This window comes from Crocodylus porosus, unplaced genomic scaffold, assembly GCF_001723895.1.
Source record: "Crocodylus porosus isolate Cpor-Errol unplaced genomic scaffold, CroPor_comp1, whole genome shotgun sequence".
In the NCBI taxonomy this organism is placed as follows: domain Eukaryota; kingdom Metazoa; phylum Chordata; order Crocodylia; family Crocodylidae; genus Crocodylus; species Crocodylus porosus.
The window spans coordinates 64,749,246-64,774,556 of record NW_017728950.1 but is presented as its reverse complement, the minus strand read 5'-3'; the positions used below and the strand labels follow the sequence as shown (position 1 = coordinate 64,774,556).

General features: G+C 43.0%; 2 long non-coding RNA genes across 2 annotated transcripts; one reads left to right on the top strand and one right to left on the bottom strand.

Moving 5' to 3' along the window:
* The first annotated feature begins 5,895 nt into the window (after nucleotides 1-5,895).
* Nucleotides 5,896-13,270, top strand: LOC109323328. Its single transcript, XR_002104615.1, has 3 exons — nucleotides 5,896-5,982; nucleotides 10,905-10,909; nucleotides 13,258-13,270. It is a non-coding gene; the product is annotated as an uncharacterized LOC109323328 (long non-coding RNA).
* LOC109323327 lies at nucleotides 5,903-24,867 on the bottom strand. The gene is made up of 4 exons (XR_002104614.1): nucleotides 24,856-24,867; nucleotides 19,452-19,459; nucleotides 8,841-8,846; nucleotides 5,903-5,980 (listed from the first exon to the last, which is right to left on the bottom strand). It is a non-coding gene; the product is annotated as an uncharacterized LOC109323327 (long non-coding RNA).
* Nucleotides 24,868-25,311: the final 444 nt, after the last annotated feature.

The window sequence follows — 25,311 nt, the reverse complement described above, 5'->3', positions numbered from 1 at the left end:
TGCAGACTAAAGAAGCCCAGTTTCCTCAGCATTTCCTCAGAGGCCAAGTGTCCCGCCCCTGAACCATTTTTGTGGCCTTCTGCTGGACCCTCTCCAATTTTTCCACATCCTTTCTGTAGTAGGGGGCCCAAAACTGAGGGGCCAAACAGCCAGAGAGCCCAGAGGGTGGCATTGCAGTTAACCACAGTGAGGCGCTTAGGGACACTACAGGGGTGCATTGTGGTTAACCACGCTAGGGCGACAGGGGGAAATCCAGTGTCAAATAAATAATGAATAGATAAATAATAAATATAGAAATGACTTAACTACATCAATTGTATAAATAATAACTATATAAATAATAAATATAGTATGTGTTTATCCAACAGGCTCTAAACACAGTACAAATCATAGGAGTAATTGACACTTTAACATTTGCACTCCAAACTTCTTGTTCACAACCCTATTGAATCCTCTGGGACAGATTGTTTAAATAACATTTTGGTTTTCAATCCACAGAAATGCCTAGATTGCAACTTTTATAGCAAAGGACTGTACCCACTGCATGGTCTCAGAGAACAAGCTGAGCTGATTCCTTTATACATTTTGTGGGGAACCTTATTTTACACTGCATGCTCAGCAAGCTGCACTGATTGAGGAGTTACAGGGACGGAGCCATTTTCTTTCCCAGTTCCACCTTCTCCCTGGTCATCTGTTCACTGAAGGAATTACTGGGCAGACAACCCATATTCTCATATCCTGATAGCCAGAATTGCAATCTAAGCAGGGCTAAGCAAAGAACTAATACAGCCTGTTTGCTCTCTCTTACAAGTGAGAGATGCCAGAGCCTAGCCTTGAGTAAACAATACAAATAGTCAGACATGTTGCCAGTTGCCATAATTTTACCATGAGTTCTGTCATTTTCTGCCTCATTTGTAAAAACCCAGCTTCTAAAACCAAGTGAGCATCTTGGGTTTGGTTTTTTTAAACCTATGCTTCTAGCACTTGTGGTTGTTGAGAAAAGTTTGAAAAAGCGATCCCAGTGTATACAGGCAACCCCTGCTTAGCACTCTTAATTGGTTCCTGGAAAACCGACCGTTAAGCAAAACGACCGTAAGTGAAACCAAAAGTATCTGACAATTCAAGATGGCAACTGCAAATGTTTTTAAAGACCCAAATAGTGACTGCAAGTGTTATAATGAAACTCGCTGAACGGTAAGTGAAATCAGGTATCAATTTAGAGTGAGTGTTATAGCAAAACAGCGCTAAGCAAAACAGTGTTAAGCAGGAGTTGCCTGTACTAATGGATCAAAAATCAGATGGCAAATGTTGAAAGACCTATTTTTTTAATTATCTTTCAATTAATCTCATGACTTTATAAACTGGACTAATGATTTTGAGTATTTGTCATTGGCCATGTTGGTATAAAAATAATTTGCTAAATGCAGATTGATGTGAATGGTATATGTGGGGCAACTTAATCACAAGCAGGATAAACAGATCTTGTGGACCTGGAGTAGCAAATTCAGCACTTCACTAAATTAGTACAAATTCAGCAACTCACAGCCTGAACCCATCCCATTCACATTCTTGGTAAAGGGTAAGGAATTCCTGTCTTGATCATAAGTAAATATCTGCAAAAATACAAATTGAAGTCAAAGAGAAGAAAGATCTTCTTTTGCATGTGCCTAGGACAACAGATTCTAAATATCCCACTTGAATTCTTGTGTGTGCTTCTACAGTTTAAGGCATCAATCCTGTAAATGGTTCAACTGTTTGACTCAGCTTGGCGCTAGGGCCCAACAGACATAAACAAGCATTTAAGCATAAAAGAGGTTCTCTGTAACTCATATCTATGCAACCTCATTTATACTGGATGTGATTCAGGGTGTAGCTTGCCCTTTTGCCTATTCTATTAAATTCTAAAATCACAAACCCCGAATCCTTAAACAGGCAAGGAAATCTATATTTGGATCTATGGTTGCAATATCAGAATTAGGGATAAGTGAATTACTTGTGCTTTGTTTCCTGTTTGTGAATCATTTTCAAGCCAATCCTAATTTCTGCTCATGCATTTTTATTGATAAATGTTTGACAAATAGTTTGGATGCTTTTCAGTTTACTGCCAGCTTGTGCATTGTTCATTTTGGCTGTTCGCTATAAGCTATTTTTGTTGTGAAACTGGTGAATGGAATCACATGGTATCAGTTCTCCTTCACAGTTAGATGTATGACTAAATTGAATTGAACTCAATTTGATGAGTGAAACTTTTAAAAGGGGAAAATCATGAATGATGATTAGTGAATGACAAGTAATAAAGACTCTTGTTTATGTGTAACTAGCCATGTTCAAATGCCACTTGCACTATTCGTACAGAAAATTTCTATTCCCTGAACCTACAGGCAAACAATACCCTATTTGTATAAATGTTTCTGGATCGTGAATGAAAAGGGGAATTAATATAGCTGAACCAAACAGCTATTTGAAATTCAAACAAATGTTTGGAGGCACTGTTCCTTGAGTTATTTGAGCAGTCCTAGCTAGAACTAAGCCTTTTTGATATTCATAAAATACTGTCTTTTTAATATTTTTTTTTCATTTTTGCCTCCTTTTGAACTTTGTGGTGTTTGGATTAGAACCACAATTTGAAGCACTTAAATGGCATATAATATGCATGTGCAATACTTCTGGTTGAAGCTAAAGCAGGAAGTATCAGAAGTCTCATGAGGGAGCGAGCCAGTTTTAGTAACTCTTCCAGCTAAATTATGACTATTTCAGATGTTTGGATGAATGTGCACAGTTTGGGTAAATATATTCATGTTGATCTTAATCTCTGAAACTCTTGGGCTTCTCCATCATTGCTTGACATGCTCTTTTAGAAACCTGACAACAGGCAATGCCAGCAGAAAAATTATTTTGAAACAATTATTTTGATCAACAAAATATTCTGCAGAGACTTTTCACATGATCCACATCCTCCCCCATTTTCAGACAAGCTTTACAGCAAGCCAAAATGTTTTGCAAAATATTTTGGGGAAGAAGGATTATTTGAAAAACATGCCCTGATGTCTTTTTCTGTAGGCAAATAAAACTAAAATGAATATAGCTATTGTTATTTAATAACTTCGTCTTATAATAAATATTGTCATGCTACAGCTGGCTGTTGATGGCACCTACAACACCAATCAATGACAGCACTCTTCCAATAACAGGATTTGCCAATTATCTAAGTCAACAGATGAAACATATTGTTGTTTCTTTGGGACCCCTCCTTGGATACCTTCTAGGATGAATGGTAAACTAAAAAAAAATACTAAGATATCAGGTGGCTCTAGCAACTGAAATAAAGGTAAGTGGAAGCATAGGCAGATACAAGCAGGTTGCCTCAAAGGACAGCTGCAATTAATGAGATCCTCAGAGCTCAGCTCTGGTCCGGTTCCTATGTATTCACGACACCTAGCTGCCACTGCAAACTTAATTTATCCTGTCTCCAGGAAAAAACCCTTGTCTATTGATCCTACAGAAAGCACATGGACTTTACAGATCATAAAGCATAAAATTAATCAATAGTTATATTTATGTATTGGTTTCATTGTTTTGTCCATGCAGCCTGTGTCCCTAGTCTGGACAGTTTTGTTCAATCTACTCAGCTCAGAATCCTCTTCTCTGTATGTATAGTAGACAAAGAATCAGGTTTTGTCAGCTGTAGGGGCTCATCTGGACCTTTGCAGCTGTGTGTTTTTTAAGCAGCTCAGCTGCGTAATCTATATTTCTTGCTTTCTCAACTCCCTCGCTTAAATATGTGCTCCAGTCAGGTTCCTTCACCACAGAAGAGGGTAAGTAGCAAATACCTGCCATCACTTATGATCTCCCCTCAAAGGGCAAGCAGAGCAAAAAGCAACTACAAACATGACCCAGCACAGGATAGACACAAAACAAAATATGGAGCATACAGCTGCAACAAAATAGTGAATGTTGAGATAAAAATCACTAAATTTCATGGTACCTTGGAAAAAGGCCAATTCTGCTGACTGTGGGAGTACTGTAACCTAAGAGTATAACCTACACATTTCACTTAGCATGTGCTAATGTTAATTGGTGTTAAAATTAGAACTTGCTTTGAGCGGTTGGACGTTAAGGGTTAATACCCCCTGTAATGTGCACTGCTCTGACCTGCCTTCAAGGGCTGGAGAGCAGGGGCATGGCTAGGAGCCAAGCTGGCTCTGTGCCTGCCCAGCTAGCCTGCTCTCAGGGGCAGAGTAGATGGCTCAGACTATGGTCAGCTGCCAGATTGTGCCTGCCTGCAGTCTGGGTTCCCATTGACCCCCATCTCCCACCCACTGCCCAGATAGAGCTCATCACCTTCCTCCCCCCAGCCGGCAAGAAAGGTGGCCCCTGGGGTGAGAGGAGGACAGGAGGTGCCCCAGGGGCCAGAAAGAGCCCAGAATGGGAGGGGAGGGGAGATTCTAACCTTTAAGTGCTGTCACTGTGTGGGAAGATAAAGCATCTGAGAGCAGTGCCTCCTAGGATGCTGGAGGACTACTGCCAAGTAGTTTTGGGCTGTGCAGCAGTCACATGTGACTGCAACACAAGCTGCCCCAAACCAGAAAGAGACAATAGAAGAGAATTATCTTTAAGCCACTCAGAAGGTCCTTAACCTGAGATTGCCTGCTCTAATGTGTGAGCCCACCTGTTTTAAGGGTCATTAACACATATTTAAGTTAACATGTAACAACACCCTCAGCAAACTGGATGGGCCTCTCATACCACAGCTCTCTGAACATTATTTTAGGCAGTCTGCACAATCCTGTGAGAATCACTGCATCAGTCTGCATTCTGTTCACCTTCATAGAAATGAATTAAGACCAAATGAGCTAAGAATACCTATAGCCCATAAAGTGACACTAGTTTAGATAACATTAGTAGAAAGAAGTACAACTGGCTAGGAAGCAAATGTGACAAGTTACCATAAATTTCAAATCTTGATTTTTTTTTTCTCAGCAGTAAGCACTTGTCTGGATTATGGAGCTTCTGCCCCTATGACTATGTCAGTTTAGCTCTAAGGGCAGAGCACCCTAGTGCATATATAGCATATTCTGGCATAAGCAGGGGTTCCACTTCTATAAATATACCACCTCCCATTTGCCAGAAGCCAAGATGGCAGAAGCTTCTTCAGTCAGCATAACTGCATCCAGATGAGGAATTTTGCCCACAAAACTGCCAGCAAAGGAGTATGGTCTTCTCACACCCGTCTCTGATAGTCATACTAATAGAATGTTGTAGTGTAGACCAGATCTCCATGACTTTAAATTAGCTCATCATTCAAGCTTCAAAAACAGTGGCAAAAAGGAAGCTAAATAAAATCTTACTAGCTACTGCATAAGTACTACTTAGGCAGTGATATGGCAAATTTCACCACAGTGCCAATTTTTCTGAATTCTGCTGTGAAGATAAGATATATATGAGAGAGAGGCTATTTTAATCTCCATACCCATTTGTTCTTTGTTCTCTCAACTGAGATTCTAGAATGGGTGCCAATTAGTGCCAACAATAATGTTAGTCTTTGAGATGTAGGCATGTCTCCATTAGGTAAGGCACTGAAACCATTTATTCATTTCACACAGACCTCTGAGCAACTGTTAGGCAGTAATGACTTTTGTTGTTCCATGAACTGGGGCAAACTTATGCTACAAATGGTTAACAGGTTAACTACAGGTTAAAGGTTTCTATATTATTCATGATCGCTTGAGACACAAGTTCCACATTCAATTTATTAGAGAATGAAATGAGCCTCTATCAAGAGAGATCCCTGCACTATAGTAGCAGACAGAAGAGACTCAGTGGGTGCATCTACACGAGACACTTTACTGCACATTAGACTAATGCACAGTAAAGTGTCACTGTCTACATGGGCATGGAACTTACTGAATAGTAAATTAGGCTAATACGCCATTTGCCAGTACCAGGAAATACAGATACTAGATTAATGATGCATTAGCTACTGTGCTAATTTTTTTTCCAGTCAGCCCAGGCAGTGCTGCTACCTGGCTAAGCCCTGATGCAGAGTGGAGCTGTGCTGGCAGCAGAGGCAGCTGTCTCCCTACCACATGTGGATCAGGACCCATCCCAGCCATGTGGAGATTGGGTCAGGACCTGATCTCCACATGGCTGGTAGAGCTGTCCCAGCAGCCAGGACTGCTGTGTCCTAGCCACATGGGGATCAGGTCCCAACCCGATTCCCATATGGCCAGGAGAGCCATCCCTGCTTGGCAGGAAGATCCCAATCCTCACGTGGTTAACAAGCAGCATCCCTGCTGAGTGGGGATGGATCTCCCAATTACATGTGGATGAGGTCCTGACCTCATCTCCATATGGCTAGGTCCCAGCAGTCCCAGCTGCCGAGACAGTTCTCCCAGACATTTGGTGGGGTCGGGACCCCCTCAATCCCCACATGGCTGGCAGGCAGCATCCGTGCTGAGCAGGAATGGCTCTCCCGGCCATGTAGGGATTGGGAACAGTCCCTGTAACCCTGGGCTGGTCCCAATCCCTGGGAGATGCCCTGGCTGCTGCAAAGGGGCAGAGCAGGGCAGAAACAGCCTTGGACTTGCCTGCTCCAGTCAGCAGCAATTTGCTGCAAACAGAGGCACACAAGTAGATGTGTGCCAGGGAGTACTTCAATGAGCCTGCACTTTCTATGAAGAAATTCAAGCACATGAATTGCATGTGTGGATTCACCCAGTGAAAAATAAAGTACTTTGAAAACCAAGCAACAGAGCCAATAATGCCTGAAGAATAATACAGACCTGTGGACACCTGCAATTATTTCACTTCAGTCCCAGACATGCCATTACAGGCCTGGAAGACAGCTGTTCTGATGCTTAAAAATGTAACATGTCTTCCTTATTAATACAGAAACTGTAAAGTTTAGTGCCTATAAAATGATTAACAACATCAAAGATCTTTGGGTAAAATCAATATACGTAGCATAGACTGTAGTAAAGCCCTTTCTTAAATTACTTTGATCTGGGCAAAACCTAAGTTGTCAGGTCTTCAAAAAAGTACAGAAACCTACACAAAAATTTCTCATTCCATGATTTTATAAACAGGCAGTAATACCAAAGCTGGCATTGTCCCCTGCTCAGATACCAAGTGTTTGTAATGAGCAACATCCCACCATCATAAACAGATGTAACAAACCTTGCACTTGATAAGGTTCCACCTACAATAATATTACAGCATAATCCAGGGAGACATCCAAAGCTTTAAAATGGCTAAGGTCTACTACAGACTGTATGCATAGTACCAAGGGTTGTAAATTATGGGGGAGGGGGGAAAAGAACAATTAGGAGAGGTAAGTTTGAGAGCTTAGAGTGCTGTTTTGCCTTTCTCTTTGCTCACACACCTCTATTTAGGCCTTGATGCAAACAACCTCTTAACTCCAGAGGCATCTTCAGAGTTACGCAGTAGAATTTAGGTTATTATAGTAACTCATTCACAGATGCACATACATAATATTTGCGCTTATTTATTAAGCTGTTACAAAGGATGGTAATTGAAAAAGACAGCAATCAAGGCCATACACACACACACACACACACACACACTTAAAATGGGATGTGTTGCATTGGTTATTATAGCATACCATTTCATCCTTTAACTTTGTTATACTTCGAATAAATGCAGATGTTTTTAAACTGCAGCACAAGACGCATTATTTGAAGAATAGCAGTTTATAGCTACTGCCAGCAGATGGCAATGTATCAAGAAGAGTATCATGAATGCAATGTTTCAACTCAGGAGAAAAAAAAAACCCTGCAGGCAATGAAATATAAATGTCTCATTACTTAATCAAAAGACAAGAAGAGGAAAAAAATCCAACAAAAAGAGCTGATTTTTCTTAGAACCAGCAAAGGAGACAGCAGGAAGTTAATCACGTTAGTCTCATGTTAACCAGCTCTTTTGTGGACAGGAATATTGCCTGCTTTCCATGATTTATCACAATCACTTGGATCTTCTGTTAATGGCAGACGGACATAGATTAAATGTAACTTTTGGTCAGTTTGGCAGTGTCGTGGAAAATACACTTTTCTTTCACTGACTTCCTCTGCTTTAAGCAAAAGAACTATCATGGGAACTGACTACTTAATTAATTCCCACAAGAGAGAAAAACAATCTGAGGTCACACCATTTTCAGAACTAAGTGCAAATTCATTTCTCTAATTTACCTTTTCATCAATAACTTTCTCAAAATCCACATAAAATAGAGCGGTTACTCAGATAACACAAATGAAAAAGGCAAGCCAAAAGCACACAAAACATGATCAACCTATTCCTCCTGCAATTTGGATGAAAAAACAGTTTCTTATTTCTGTTTTCTAAATACTTGGAAGGCACTTGGGCTCAGACCCTAAAAGGTGTTGATCAAACTTCGGGACTGAATTAGGATGTGGGCACCTAAGTACCTTTTGCATATGTATAAAAATTACATTTAAGTCTTCCTAACCAAGCTTAAGGCAGCTTAAATGACTGAGCATGCAAAGCATTCACAGGGCTTAAATTGCCCTAAAAATGGTGCTCCCAATCTAAAATTAGTTCACATCAAAGTGAACTAACTTTAGATTGGCCTGGGTTGACCCAATCCAAAATGGGGTCTACCTGGTGTGATGAAGGCCTGCGTGTCTTCACAGCACAGCCTTCATGCAAAAAGCCCCAGTCACTTGCCACAGCCCCACATTTGTGCTGTCTTAACCCCCTTGACCAATCCCTCCAGACTGGACAACCACCACACGGTCCTGTAGCACGGTCCATCCCATCAGCCCCCATTCATTTTTGTCAGACCCTGCCCCCTTCCACTGATTTACCTGCAGCTGTCCTCACAAATACCTTACACGCAGCAGGGCTTGACTCAGTTTTAGTCAGCTCAAAATAAGTTGCCTAGCCTGAGAAAGCTCACTTAAATGTTTGTTTATACCCTTTATTGCTCTGGTACTTGCATAATATGGTGGTAGGGGTCATATATATACTTAAATACATATGAGCAGATAATTATGTACAGACCTATTTATGCAGGGATCAATAAACCTGTTTAAATCAAACTAACTGAAGAAACATTCATACATTCTATATTTTTAAACCAGTCCCAATTTTTTCCCTAATCATCTGAGTAGCTTTTTTTTCCTGGGCCCTAAATTACAGCGGACAAACCGTAAGTCTGAAAATCCCTCCATGATTATAATTCATGCTGTCACCTTCGAAGAGGGAAGAGGGGGAAGCCAAGACAACAGCTTTTCCACCAGTCCCTGTTCATTTTCATTGTTAATTATTTGTATTGTGGTAGTGCCTTAGAACTCCAATAGGAACCCCATTCTGTCAGGCACTTTTGAGCACATAATATGAGGGAGCTTCTGCCCTAATGAGCTTACAATCTGAAAGACAGCACAAAGAATAAGAAGAAAGGAGGGATCATTATCTACATTTTTAAATAGAGGAATTGAAACAGTGGGTTTGTCTACATGTTCATTTTAATGTGCATTAATCTATTTTAATGTGCATTAAAGTATCATCAGAAAACATGCTTTTAGGCTTATGCATGTTAAAATAGGCTAATGCGCTTTTTTCTAGTAACTCACAATAGAGAGTACTTTATACATGTGCCAGATGTCTGCTCTAGCAGCTCCAGCAGCTCAATTAACATGTTCCAGCAGCCTCTGTGTCACATCTATTCAGTGTCCCCACACTTCAAAATAGCAGTGGGGAACAAGCTTTAGGTCAAGGGCCCCCACTGTCATTTTGAAGTGTGGGACACTGAACACGTGATGCTGCAGGTGCTTTACTTAGAAGGCTCTGAGAGCCTCTCTAATTAAAGTGCTCCCCCTTCCCCATTCCCGGATCACATGTATAGATGCCTGGAGGTACTAAATTTAATGTGCATTACCTAAAGCACATTAATGAACATGTAGACATGCCCAGTGGGTGCATCTACATGTGCAGTAGGGGTGTGCGAAATGGACTGTACTCAATTCAAATTCAGCCTGAATCAAGGACAGTGATTTGATTCATTCAGATCACTGTCCTCAATTCAATTTGGCTGAATCCAAATCTGAAGATTCAATGCTGATTCAGAGAATCAGAGATTCAGCCACAGACACAGCTTTAAATATTTTTTCTACATACCTCGAGGTACCAGGCGTGGCTCGTGAACACTGCGATCGTGGGACAGATGGAGCGTCCCACAGAAGTGCAGACCTCTCCCCCCCTGTGCTCAGTGGCAGACCCAGAAGTGGACCAGAAGCACTTCTGGTCCACATCCGGGTCTGCTGCTGAGCACATGAGGGCCTCCCTGCACCCCTCCAACTCAGCAAGTGGCCGCAGGGGGACTCTGGGTGCCTCCCCAGACCCAGGAGGCACCAGTCACTGAGCCAGAGGGTACAGGGAGGCCCCCATGTGCACGCCCCAGTGGACCCAGAAGGGGAATGGAAGTGCTTCTGGTCCACTTCTGGTTCTGCTGCCAAGCATGCTGGGGAGCCCCCAGTGCTCCTGTGAGACACTCCATGTGCCCTGGCATTGCAGTATTCACAAACTGCCTGCTGCCCAGAGGTATGCAGAAAAAACATTTAAAGCTGTGCCTATGTCTGAATCATCGAATCTTTCTGAATCTCTCTGAATAGATTTGGAGGGTTCCAATTCGATTCGGAGAGATTAAAGGGTTTCCTGATTTGATTCAGATTCAGAGATTCAGCCACTGAACTGGGCTGAATCTCTGCTGAATTGAATTGGGGACCAAAGCTTTGCACAGCCCTAATGTGTAGTAGACTAATTAGCTCTGCAGTAAGGCATCACTGTCTACACATGCACCGGTATTAGGGCACAGTAAATTAATTAACTCTGCCTTTGGATAGTACTGTCAAGGATAGTACTAGTTTAAGGCAGAGTAATTACATGCAGTGAAATGCACATGTAGACAGTGACAGGGGCTAGCTAGGGCATGAGGGTGCTAAAGTAATGGGCCTCCTGCCACATAGCCCCACGTGTTAGTACCCACAGCCAGCCCCTCCAACACCGCTACGCAAAACCTGGGGCTGACTCCTGGACTCCCTGACAGCCTGGGGCTGCTCTGCTCTGGTTCAAATTGCTGTGGCCCCAGGCACACGTGTAAACACTATGTCTGGGAGTAGCTGACTCTGACACAAACTGCACCAGAGTTTATCACATCACCTTAATGGCACACATGGATGCACTGAGTAGTTTACCCAAGGTCACACGTGGAGTATGGTACTGGAATCCAGACTTCCTATGTCCCAGTGATGTGCTAGCCTGACTAACAAGATCATAAATCTTCTCTAGCCCATGCTTCAGCTGCTGGTATGCCTTTTGAATTTTCATTGTGAGTGATGTGGAAATGCAGGCTCTTTGTGTCTCATAGGGAGAGGCTCAAAAAAATATAAATTTGATCCTGCCACAACTGGCCCACTAGACTCCTCACAGGGCTGAGAAGTGTAGAAGGGAAGCTCTGGGAGCCCAACTAAGCAAGGAACATATGGGCTAAAGGTGGGCATATAAGGTAACGTGTGGGAGACAAGGCCGTAGGAGTGTGCATAAGAATGAAACAGAGCTAAGAAGGTTGTGGTGAAGGAAGCATAGAAGCCCTGGGCAGGTAAGAGGTCACCTGAGGAGCTTAGAGATCAATGAGGTGCAGTATAATAGTGGGGCTACAGACAGGGAAGCCATTGTGAGGCTGGCGAAGTAGTTGTTAATGCAGGTGATCTGTGAAAGAAAAATTGCCCATAAAACCAGTATGTAAATAGTTAATAGCTAAAGTGCCAGTAGATGGCGCTTAAGAACATGCAGTATTGTTCCTGGGTTTTCTAGGACCAATAAAACTTGTTGTTGTGCATAGCTAATGGCTACTTCTGTACTTCTGTGCAGCTGTTCATAGGCAGTTCTTAACAGAAAAAGAAGAATCTGACTCTCCTGGATATGTTGTAAATGAGAAAACACTTAGCATGTATAGAAACTGGTGCCTTCACATCAGCATCCATAAATTTGAATGTCTGTTAGCCAAACGTCTGGTTCTAAACCTTTAGACATTCACCTAATGTTTGCATAATTATCCTGTAGTTTCAGTGAGTCTTCCTGCCTCAGCCTCTCTGCTGATTCATCCTAGTAGTCACTCTGTTTTTTCATTGCTCGATTAGGCAAGCCTGGAAAGTCAACTGGCACTAATGCAAAGTAGAGCAGTGGTGTAAGGGCTGACGTAGCAGTAGAAAGCCACTGAAAAAACAACACTAAAGCATTCAGTCATGCCTTAAAGGCACAGTTCAGCTTGGTTTCAGTATGAATGAAGCTTTTTATAAAAATGTTTTTAAACATTTATTGGATCAGTCATGACAACATGCATTCAAGGTTGCCTCGTGTTGCCTCATGTTGCATTTGCTCCTTTTGCTCTGTTGATCTGGTTCCAAAGAAAAAAGCCAAGTAAACTGCATGGCTAGTAAATGATCTATTGGCAAAGGAGTTGTGAAACATGGGAAGTGTAGGTCCTTAGAATTCTGCTGCTCCCAGTAGGCACACAGAACTGGGGAGATACAGACTTCTATGGCTTTGGACAGCCCTGAGCTTCATGACAGCCTGCCACTCTGTTCCCTTTGCCAAAGAAATAAACTCTAATATGCAGCTGGAATCCAGAGGCTTTTTTTCCTCTTGTGATGCATGTAGTAGCTACAGATGAAACCAGAGGAGGAATTAATTTTCCTATTAAGTAACAGGTTTCTGCTATAAGTCTCTTGTAAGTCTGCTTGATACTTTGTCTTCCCTGATTATTTCTTGAAATCATATTTGATGGTTGGTTTAAAATATCATTAGATTTTCATCCTGTTCTTGTTCTGAAGAATATTGTTGTGTTGTCTACATATACATATAAATAGTAAATGAATTTAAGTGGAAGAATCTGAACAGTGGTCTCAAAAAGAAGCTTTTCTATGTTTCTGTGGCTGTGTTTACACAAGCGGTGGACTGCGCAGTTATTACTGCACCATTTCATAATTTCATAGTTGGTAGGGTCAGAAGGGACCTGAGCAGATCATCAAGTCCAACCCCCTGCCACGGGCAGGAATGAATGCTGGGATCAAATGACCCTGGCTAGGTGATTATCTAGCCTTCTTTTGAAGACCCCCAAGGTAGGAGCAAGCACCACTTCCCTTGGAAGTTGGTTCCAGATCCTAGCTGCCCTGACTGTCTAACCTAAACCTACTCTCAATCAACTTGTGGCCATTATTCCAGGTAGTGCTTGTGGGAACAGGGCCTCTCCCATTCCCCACTGGTCTCCCCTGGTAAGTTTATAGATGGCCACCAGATTCCCTCTCAGCCTTCTCTTGTGGAGGCTGAACAGGTTCAGGTCCCTTAGCCTCTCCTCGTAGGGCCTGCCCTGCTGCCTACTGACCATGTGAGTGGCCTTCCTCTGGATCCTCTCAGTGCTGTCCACATCCCTCCTGAAGTGCAGCACCCAGAACTGGACACAGTACTCCAACTGCAGCCTGACCAATGTCAGATAGAGGGGGAGGATCACCTCCTTGGACCTGCTCATGATGCATCTGTGGATGCATGACAAGGTGCATTTAGCCTTACTGACCATGTCCTCACATTGGCCTCCCATGTTCATCTTGGAATCAATAATGACTCCAAGATCCTTTTCTGCCTCTGTGCTGATGAGAAGGGAGTTCCTCAGCCTATAGGTATGCTGCTCGTTCTTTCTCCCTAGGTGCAGTACCCTGCACCTATCAGAATTGAATCCCATCTTATTCTCATCTGCCTACCCTGTACCCTGTCCAGGTCTAGTTGTAGCCTATCCCTCCCTTCTAGCATGCCCACCTCTCCCCACATCTAAGTGTCATCCGTGAATCTGAACAAGGTGTCCACTGTGACACCTGCATGCAAGGATTTTGTGACCTGATCATAAAAGGCAACCAGGTTGGTCTGACAGGACCTGCCGCTAATGAACCCATGTTGGTTGCCCCTGGGCATAATCTCCTTGGTCTCTCACAGATATGCTCCTGGATAGTTTTCTCAAAGGACCAAGGTAAGACTAACAGGCCTATAGTTTCCTGGGTCCTCCTTCCTCCCTTTTTTGAAAATGGGGACCACACTGGCCTTTTTCCAGTCCTCTGGCACCTGGCCAGAGCACCATGAGTGCTCATAAAGCCATGCCAGGAGCCCCACAATAACCCCTGCCAATTCCCTCAGCACCCTGGAGTGGAGATCATCTGGATCTCCTGATTTAAACACATCCAGCCCCACCAGAAGTTCCCTAACTAGGTCCTCCCTGACCCTAGGCCTGGTGGTGCCTCTCCTGAGTCCATCCAAAGAATTTGTTAAAGAGGTTGGCTTTTTCATTTGGTACAACCACCAGATTGCCAAGCGTGCCCTACAGAGGCCCCACATTACCCGGTGCCTCCTTTTTACTCCCTAGGTATTTAAAAAAGGACTTCTTGTTATCTTTGATCCTGGTCACTAGCTCTAGTTCTGTCTCCACCTTACCCTTCCTAAAAGCCCCCCTACAGTCTCGAGCAACAGAGCTATAGTCCTCCTTGGTGATAGCCCCTCTCTTCCACTGGATGTACACTTTTTTAGCTTTCAGACATTCCTGAATGCCGTTGGTGAGCCATGGGGGCTTTTGAGCACTCTTTCCCCCTTTGATTCTCATTGGGACTGTCACCCTTTGGGCTCAGAGGATCGTCTCCTTAGGGAATGACCACTCGTCTTGGATTCCCAACTCCCCTACTCTCCAGCTCAGTGTCTCTCCTACTAATCTCCTTAACTCATTGAAATTGGCCCTCCTGAAGTTAAGGGCTGCTGCTTTTGACACCCTGCTCTGGAGAGTGAATTCCAGTAGGCAATGATCACTGTTGTCCAGGTGGTCAAGAACCCGCAGTCCCCTCACCAAGTCATCGCCTGTGGCCAGGACCAGGTCCAGCAAAGCATTTCACCTGGTGGCACTGTGTACCTCCTGGGTTAGGTGGAGATCCTGTATCTTGGCTAGGAACCTACATGAGTGGTCAGACCTGACTGACTGCTCCTCCCAGCAGATGTCTAGGTAGTTTAGGTCACCCATGATGACCAAATCCCTTGACTTAACTGCCTCTGCAAGCTGACCTGAGAATTCTCAGTCTAGCTTTTCCCCCTGGTTGGGTGGTCTGTAGTAGACCCCCACCATTAAGTCTCTTTTCCCATGACCCCCTTGTAGTCTTACCCAGAGCACTTCAGCCTGCCCCGCCTCTGACCCCGTCCCATTTGTTGAGGATGTGTATTGCTCCTTGACATAGAGAGCCACACCCCCACCTTTCCTCCCCTTTCTATCCCACCTGTACAGTCTGTAGCCCTTAATGTTTACTGGTTGGTCATGGGTTGAATCCCACCAGCTTTCAGTGAGGCCTACTATGTCCAGGTTTGTGCTAGCTAGCAGGAGGGCAAGTTCCTCCTGCTTGTTCCCCATACTAAGAGCATTAGTGTAGAGGCATTTAAGGCCTCCTATGGGTGCTTGCACCACCCCCTTGATCCTAGGACTATCCAGACCCCTGTCACTTACCTGGGTACTTCTTGTGCTAGTCACCTGTCTGGCTTGGAAGTGTCCTCATGTCCCCCTATGACCCCATCCCCCAGTGAAGCTAGCTTAAAGCATGCTGTACAAGATCAGCCAACCTGGAAGAAAAGACACATTTGCCTTTAGGGAAGAGATGAAGCCCATCCCACACAAGCATACCCCCTGCACAAAAATGCAGGTCGTTGTCAAGGAACCCAAGGCCTGCCTGGTAGCACCAACTCCAAAGCCACCAGCTGACCACACTGATGCAGGCCTCATGGTGCTGTCTATGTCTACTTACCAGGAGAATAGAGGAGAATACCACCTGCACCCATGTCTCCTTGAGCTTGGCCTCCAGGGCCTTGTAGTCTTTCATGATGCAGTCTGAATTGCCCCCAGCTGAGTCATTTGTTCCCACATAGATTAGGAGTGTGGGGTCCAAGGGTCAAATGATGTCCAGGATCATCTCTGTAACATTCTGAATCCAAGCCCCAGGCGGGCAGCAGACCTCACGTGCCATGGGGTCGAGTTGGCAGACGGGACCCTCCTTTCCCCTCAGGGAGGAATCTCCGATGATGAGGACTCAGCATTTCTTCCTCTTGGTGTTCTGTCCATGCTCAGACCATGCCGTATGTCAAGTGGCACTATCCCCCCCAGAGGCATCTGCTTTGACCTTCTCCTCTAAGGTTGCCAAGGCCTCATATCTATTCCCCAGTTGTACCTGGGGAGTCACCACTATGCTAGCCCAAGCAGCCCTGATTCTGGTGGGCACCTTCTGCCATTCCTCTTCTGTGTGTCTCTCCTGGGAGGTCTGTCCACTGGAAAACTGATCCTTCAGAAAATGGAAATACGTGTTAATCTCGTATTCTACAGCCATGATCCCCCGCAACCTCCTCACCTCAGCCTGGAGGTCCCTCACCTGCTTCTCAAGGGCCGGGCCCAAGAGGGACAGGCAAGGGTGCCCCCAGACCCCTCTCCCACCCCCAACTGCAGGGCCCCTGCCAGGCAGCCCCCACAGACAGCAGGGTTTGGTGCTGCCAACCCTGCCATAGGCTCCGTCTGGGTGGAGGCCTCAGAGGAGCCCATGGCAGGTGATGCCACCAGGGCAAAATCCCTAGCAGCAGTTCGCCACATCTTTGCCATGTCTGTGGATCTCTGAGTCTTCCTCTCTCCCCTGCCAGAGACTCACTCCTGGCTTACTCCTCTGTGCCTGCCTAGCGCAAATGCCAGCGTGCCATTAAAGAGCACTCCTGTTTGCGTGCTCTGTTGGCACACAGCTCAGGAGCACAGCTCCCTGCCGGCTCAGCTAATGCCTAAAGTTGACCCTTTCCTTACACTTACATAAATGTATATACAAAATATAGATACATTAGAAATATAAACTGTAGACCCAGATCTGAACCAATCTCAGAGATTTAGGATTTTTAGATACAGAGAACTTAAAAGTTTTTCATTTCATCAGTGTAGGTTGCATGTGCTCAGTGAAGCCAAACCCTGGTAAAACTGGGTATAACTTAGACCAGCATCCCATCAGAAGCATGAAGAAGAGACACAAAGTTCAGAAGCTGAGCCAACTGTCCCCCAAATTTGATGATGTTCAGACTCAAGGTTTTTATTTAAGTTCATCCTAATCACATATAGCCAAATTCTGCTTTCAGGAATACCACTGAAAACCACAGTAGTCAATGGAGAGATTGGACCTGTTATCTGAGTAGATACACTATTTCAGATAATAATGTATCTGAAAATAGATTTGGCCCATAATACACCCCCCAGATCCTTTCATTTGTGCATAGTCTTCAGGTGGTAGCCATAAACATAAAAGAACAAAAGTTTGGATTCAACCTATCAACCTTGTCAAGAGCTAAGTCAGCAATCACTGTCAGTAATCCCAGAGGTATAATGTTCATTAGGTAAGTACTTGCTAAAAACTCCTTAAAAGCACTTATCATTATACTTTAGAAATGTGCTTCTCATAAATTACAAATGATTTAAAATCAGGGCCTACACTTATAACAGATCTTAATAACATTTTCAAAACAGGGCTTCTTGAAGATTTCAAATATGGTACTCCAGGTTACACTTGATCTTTTTCTAGGATGTAAGTGCAAACTAAACTAAAATAGTTTCATTTGTAAGTAGAAATTACGCTATGCTAGTAGAAACACTTTCAAGAACAAGCCCTGAGAAAGCATTTCTCCCATGGTTGGTATAACCATGGTTGTCCTATTCTAGAATAAATTTTAAAAGAGCCATGTCCTGTCTTCAGTTATATCATGTTTAAACTATGCTTTAAGTATGCCTCTCAAAATGTTCTAATGAAGTAAAGCTTGCATCTATATCTTTAGATCCTGGTCCAAATATAAACCTGAGGATATATCACATTCTAAAATTAGAACACAAAGATTTACAACTGTATGCATTTTTTATACAAACATAATATACTATATGTATTGCATGTATCTAGACTATACTATTTAAAAATGTGACATTTTCTTACGTATACTTACAGCTGTAGGGAATGTCTACACTATACTTTCATATTATATATACTGAGTTCTCATACAGGACAGATATTTTTATTTCACATTGGTTCACTTTTCCACCTTAACAATAATAGTAGACAAACATTTTACTGTTGTTGTGAATAGCACGGGAAAGTTTACTTGTTTGATTGAATTTTCTAAATTTCTTTGCTAGGAACAGACATTCAAAAAGCCCAAGATGGAATCAATCTGAGTCATGCAGTTTTCTGTAAGTGGTGTAGTTTAGATCTGTAGTGAACAGAACACACATTTGCCCTTTGTGTGCACCAAACTTCTGTTCTGTTACAGATATAGACCAGCTTTGTGTGTCAAACTCTATTTTGTTACAGGTCAACATAAACCAGTATCCAATCACTTATACGGGTAAAAGTACAATGTCTATACCTGACTCTTGTGTTAGTTAGCAAACTGATTTAGAAATCTCTTACGAACAGATTCATTCATAAGATGTTCAGTTCTTCATGTCAAGTCAGAAATACATCAGTCTTTCTCATAGAATTTCAGCATTTCCACTTCCTATCCCATCCAGAACCAGGAAGTTTAGAAGTATATGCAAATAAAACTTAATTTCAAAAGAGTAATTCTGCAAAACTCAAAGGAAAATAATGATTCACTTTGGGGTAAGTGAATCAGCTAATCTCTTTCTTTTACTCATATCACTTCTTCCATCCCAGTTAATGTAGGCATTCTGCTTTGAAGCATCTTCCCCTGAACCCTCATGTAATCACTTTTAAAGTGTTCTCCAGCCATGCACTTGTGTTTGGTCACAGCTGTAAAGCACTTTCAGGGGCCAGATCAGAAGAAAATTTTCACTTCTGTCTGAGCCTTATGGGTTCCTATATACATGCAGGAAGGCTGTTCTGACGCACTGTAATTACAGTGGATCAGAGTAAACTCAATTAATCAAGTCTGCTAGAGCGTGGTAATTACTGCACTCCAGCAGACTCCAGTATCACATGCATTAGCATACCCACACTGAAAAATGGCAGCAGGGACACTTTAACTAAAGCTTGTTCAACGAGCTTTAGTTAAAGTGCCCCCGCCACCATTTTTGAGTGCGGGGATGCTGATACATGTGATGCTGTACGAGCTTTAATTAGAGCAACTCTTGGAGCCAATCTAATTAAAGTACCCCTCTCCTCCCCCACTCCTGGAGCGCATCTATAAACACTGTATGTGTCTTATCTGCTCTCTAAGGAGCCAGTGACAAAATTCCTGCTCACTTCAGTGACTACAAGCAGAGAGCAATCTAAGCACATGCATAAGTGGTTTGCTGAGTCAGGCTCTGATCCAAACCCATCTGAAGTTGATGGAAATCCTTCCACTGGCTTTAGTGGACTTTGGATCTATACAGCAGTGCCTGACAGCCAGATTCATCACTGCATCATTCATATGTATGCCCACATAACTTCTTGAACATAAATTGTTTGCAGGTAATATAGCAGCATAACAGGCCCTACATGAATTCTGGACTTTACTTTTCTGCCCTCTAGAATTCCTTATGGATTTGTCTGAGATTTCTCCTTCCATCTTCCTCCAAGAAAAAGGATCTGCAATATGGGGAAAAAAAATTAGCCCCATTTCAGCCCCAAACTTGGATGGATTTCCACTTATAGGGAATAGGAGCAGGTGTCGCATCTAAAATATCTGAATAGCACCACTGGAAGAGCCTGTTTAGACAGAGGGATTTGGCACATTTTTAGTACTATGTTTTACATATTAGGCTTTGTGTGTTTGCTCAGGTAGGGCAATGGACATGAACAGCCAAATAAACAGTGAAGTATATCATGATCTTCATAGCTAGAAATTTAAACTGAGCTCCCCTAACACCCTTCATGAAAGATTACTAAGAAACCTGCCACTTTAATAATGAGATACTGCTTATTCGTAGGATTTTATCTAGAAATCAAAATATCAGTTCATGTAGGCTACTGAATATCTACAATGGACTGAAAAATTATAGTCATTATTGGCTTAGAATGAACTTGAACCCAATAAAGAGATTCTACACTAGAGCCTGTATCCCCTAAACCGTCCAGTTCTTCACACCCAAGCCTTTTAGAGAGGGGTATAGTGACTGAGATCCCTCCTATTCTGTGACTTTTTTTTTGGTCAGTATTTTGCAGTGAACTTCCTCAAATCCACCATGATTCAAGGAAAATAGATAAATGCATATGTGGATTGTTATTCAAAGCACCATTAGGTATGCACTAGGGTGGCTCTTCCAGTCTTTATGCCAATGTACCATGTGCTGCTTTAATAGCACAACCACTTTACAACATACTTCAGGCCAACAACCATCCTGTGACATGATGACCATTACATTAATTAAATGTTCCATTTAAGTATTACGTTTAAATTTCACGTGTGCAATTGCCTATACTGCAACAAAAGCCAGTGGTTTAAAATGGAAATTGCTTTTCCTGTTTTTAACTACACATATTCCCCACGTGAGATATGCTATTGTTCCAGACCATGACTAGTATACTGGCATCTTGATTGTCTCAGGATGCTAAGAATACACTGGACTGTCAATTCTGCACATGGGACCCAAGCTAAAGGATTTTTTGGTGGGCAAAGTTTCCAGGTCTTTCACAACTGAAAAGCACACAGTGCAGTTGTACGTTTCTTGTCAATGTTGCTTTAAATCACCTCTGTAGGCCAGATTCTATTCCACCTATTAGATGCGTAGTAAACTTGGGGTGCTATCTTTAATTTTATTTCATACTGCTCAAGAAAAAAGGGTTAATCAAAAATGCAGGTGGCCTCTCCTTCTCCTCACTGCTTTTTTTACTCAGTCTGAAGGTTCAGATAATGGTATATTACAAAAGTAAATGTAATATGGATTTTCAGAGACCTGAATGGGGGTAGAATTGAATCACACTTAGGCAACTGGGCCCACTTAGACATCCAATAGCTGGAACAGAACCTGATGCTATGGGCTCCTGATTCTGGGCCAACTATATATAAGAGCCAGATTTAAGCCTCTATTTAATACTTTATGAGGCAGAAGAGTTTCTGATGGGTTTTAGTTACTTAAGCCATTTGTAGAAGTGTTCACCATTTTCTAAACTGTGTTGACTGATTCACATAACACAGTTCAAATCAAATAGTTTGAATTAAGGGTCAATAGATGATCATTGACCATCAGCCCCTTAACCATAGATGAAGGGAGAAAAAATTATTTGTGGGGGCTGAGCGCACATGTGCACTTGCGCACCGCCCCCCCCCAGCAGGTAAGTCTGTGGGGGAAGGGCTGTGGGGGGCAGACTGAGGCCCCCATGGTAAGAGAGGAAGTGGGGCAGAGGCAGGGGCTGGAGTGAATGGGGCCCCAGGGCCAGGAGGGTCATGGCAGGGTTGAACCCTGGAGAGCTTGTCCAGGAGTGTGGGGGGCTCCTGCTGCTGGATGCACCTCGGGGGAGGCCCAGGGGGTACTTGCCTCCCACCCCAATCTGTGTGTGGAGCGGAGGTGGGCTGTCACTGCATGCTGAGCTCTGTGCTTCTCTGCTGCTGCCTCTGGAGCTGTGCAACACCATGTGTGTCCTGCAGCTGGGTGGGCAGGAGACACAGTGCACCCCAGTGGCAGCAGTCACATGGCTTTGTATGGCTCCAGAGGCATTGGCAGCAGGGTGCAGATCCCAGCATGCAGTGGCAGCCTGCTTACACCCTGTGCACAAATTAGTGGAGGGCACATGCCCCCCAGGCCTGCCCCTGGATGCTCACAGTGGTGGGAGCCCCCTGTAACCCTAGACGAGCCACCCAGGCTCCGAGCATCCCACAACCTGGCCTGGCCAGGACCCCATTCACCCCAACCCCTACCACGGCTTCTGCCCCACTCCATCCTTCAATGTGGGAGCCTCAATCTGCACCCCCCCAAATCGCTTCCCCTTCACAGATTTGTCCATGGGATTTGATGCAAACAATAGCATTTCAATGACCTTCTCTATTAACTTTTATTCATGAAAAAAGTCATTTTTCGTAAAATTGAATCTGAAAATGTGTGGACAACTTATAATTGGGTAGTAATAGCTGCCTCTACAATCAAGTGTAAGTATACAAACCTGTATGCAAAACCATGCCTGAATAAACAAAGAATGCTGCTGGAAACCATTGTCTGCTCTTTGTATTGTGATTTCCCTCCATCTCTGTAAGTTTTTTAAGAATGATATGGTTCCAGTCATGATGTCCCCAAATATGCCCTACCAACCTGTTCCCAATGACATGCTCCAAACCCCCAAAATGCCAGTAAGTCTACTTTCTGGGATCATCCTCAAAGACCACTTTCAAGCATGCCTCAAAGGAACACCTCATCAGCATATTTCCAATTTAGAGGCATGCCTGAGAGAGTAAGTGTGTGCAGCTTACTCAAGGCCATACCAGCCAGCACAGTTTCATAAAAGCAAGCATGAAGCAGTGGAGCACTGCATGTTATTCAGTATTTCCTGTGGCTTCAGCTAACCATGGATACAGAATTTTTTTAAAGAAACCCTCTCAAATCAGGAAGCAAATAAAAAAAGATGTTTCTCTTCAAAAGTTCTACCAAATTTTCCTTAAAACCTGTTTAACTACTGGAGAAATGTCATTACAGCAACTTTTCATTTTAGAATACATGAACATTTTCAGGTATTCTCACTGTTGTGTCATGGCCATAAAGAATCATGAGAAGAGCTATTTTTTTTCTAATACAGAACAGGGAGATTTACTGGAGATCAGGAATTTTCCTATTAACTTTGTTGAAATGTATATATCTTCACAAAACATTTTCAACGGTTTGTTGAAAACATTCTGCCAACAATATTTGTCAGCTCGGAGTTTAGAAAAATATGTCAGACAACTAGGAAGGAACTAAATATAGTTGCTCTTTGGGAGAGAGGGGGTAATTATATTTAGTAGTTGGAAGAGTTGTTCCTTGTGATTTCTTTCTATGGGAGCCACAGAACTCATGATTCTCTAGGGACTTTTGCCTAAGGCCATATATTAACACTGTGGGTTACAAATCTGGATTATGACTAAGGTTGATTCTCATCCTTGCTGGACCAGGCTAGCACTAGTCTTACTCATTGTGTAGCTATGAATATGCCAGACAACAGGCACAGCTGTTACTCCATTGTTACTCATTCATTTTATGGCATTCTGAATTTGTCCAAGTGGTTACAAATCAACAAAAACTAAACCTAAAATAATAATGATAAAAGTATATTTCTAATTCTTAGCCGTCAAAACACAGCTATGTGCTGTGATCAGTTTTCAATCTGCAAATATTCAGAAAGCCAAATGGCAAGTGAACAGAATAAGTTAACGAAAAAATAAAACCCATTCGCCCAGGAAAGTTGGTACATCAGTGAAAATTCAAAATCCCCTGCACTTTTCTTATTTCTAGGATTTTTTCCTACTCAGCTCTAAACTTGACAAGACTCATTCATTTTGTTTTTATTAATTATAAGGCAGTTCTTGAAGTACCACAGTCTTTTTCTAGAGAACTTTGTTGAGTGAGTTACAGAGGTGAAACATTGAAATGTTCACTCATCGTTGCCTGAAATATAACTCCCTAAAATAGGTCGTGCTTGAGAGTCCTGCAGCTCTTCAAGCTGAGTGCCAGTTTTTCAGGCAATACTTTGTTCCATTTCACATTCACATTCACAGATAGGTGGAGAGATAGTCTCATAGGTAAAGTATTAAATTGGGAGCCAGGTGACTTGGATTCTATATCATTTTATGTTCCTTACTCAGCTGCTGATCTGCTCTATGACTTTTGGTAACTTTCCTGCCTTTGTTTGATCTTCAAGTCCTTTTCAAGCCTAGCTCCCACTATGTGTTCCTAACACAACGGAGCCTTAAGGTGGGTTGGGATCTTGAGCCACAAGTAATAAATGATGATAATAAAAAAGGAAAGAAAAACAATTTTGACCAAAAGAATACTGGATAACGGGATGTGCTGAATCCAGCCTATAAGCTTATAAGGCCTACATTGATCTAGAAAGGCTGATCATAGCATTTTGATTCAACCACAGGTTATAATTCTGCTCTCAACTCATTCAGCCAGTTCTGATCATCTGTTGTTTTGTTGGCACTGATAGCAGTGCCACATTGCCTGGACAGGGAAATATGGAGTCAAAATCTGCCAAGTGGACATGAAAGCAAAAAAACACCAATTTTCTTGCCACAGTTCATATGTTGGGGATCTAAAATGATTGCTTTCTCTTTTAACCATTTAATATACATGTAGAGGTCAAAAACCATCAGGGGAAAAGTAAGAGATTTTTAAACATAGTGGATGCCTCTATATATGCAATTAATGCAACACAACAAACTCTGGAGCACTTTGAGATGGATTATACTTCTCCTGGGTGCAATGCCCAGGAGCATGCACCCAGGACAGCAGTACTTTGACCCAGGGCAGAGCATTGCCTGCCTAGCAGCAGGAGGTCAGCTCCAGGCACCAGGTGGTGGTTTTGGGTGGAGGAGGGTCTGGCCGAGGCACAAGAGTACTGAAAGTGTGGAGGTGTGTGGCTAGGCAGCAAGGAGAAGTCTAACCTGCTGCTGCCTGGGCTGACCAGACGTACTTTACACCCATGGTCACCGTCTTCATGTGCGTTTCATCACAGTTAATTACCATGCTCCCCCTGTAAGATAGGACTGTCCCTGACAGTACTACCTTCCAGTGGAGTTAATGAATTTATTGCACCTAATACTGCTGCATATGTAGATGGTGATGCTTTACTGTGGAACTAATTAGTCTGTTCCACAGTAAAACACATGTGTAGATGCACCCAGTATGGTTTTTGGAAGATAAAACTAATGGCTCCTGGAGTTAATGCAGTTATTTCAAATCAATGGATGCATTTGACCCCTCAGTCTTCAAAGAGCCAAACACCCATGACAACATGATATAGTATCAGGAACAGTGGTTATGCCACATAACACTGGCAGCTTCTACATGCTGGGAGCCTGATCCTGAGGACATATACTAATGTAGTCATGTTTGCCAGAGAGTTGATCTTTGTAGAATCAGACCCTTGCAAATTCAAATTCTATAAAGAATTCTATAAAGAAATAAGCCCAATTTCACAAGCAAAAGCCACTAGGCAATATTAGGAATAAAAAGCCTGTCTTTTTAAATTTACAACCAACCTCCCCTCCTGCCCCCTTTGGCTCTTTGCTAAAAGAAGTGGGGGAATGCTTCAACTGAAATCATTAACAATGTTCTTTTCT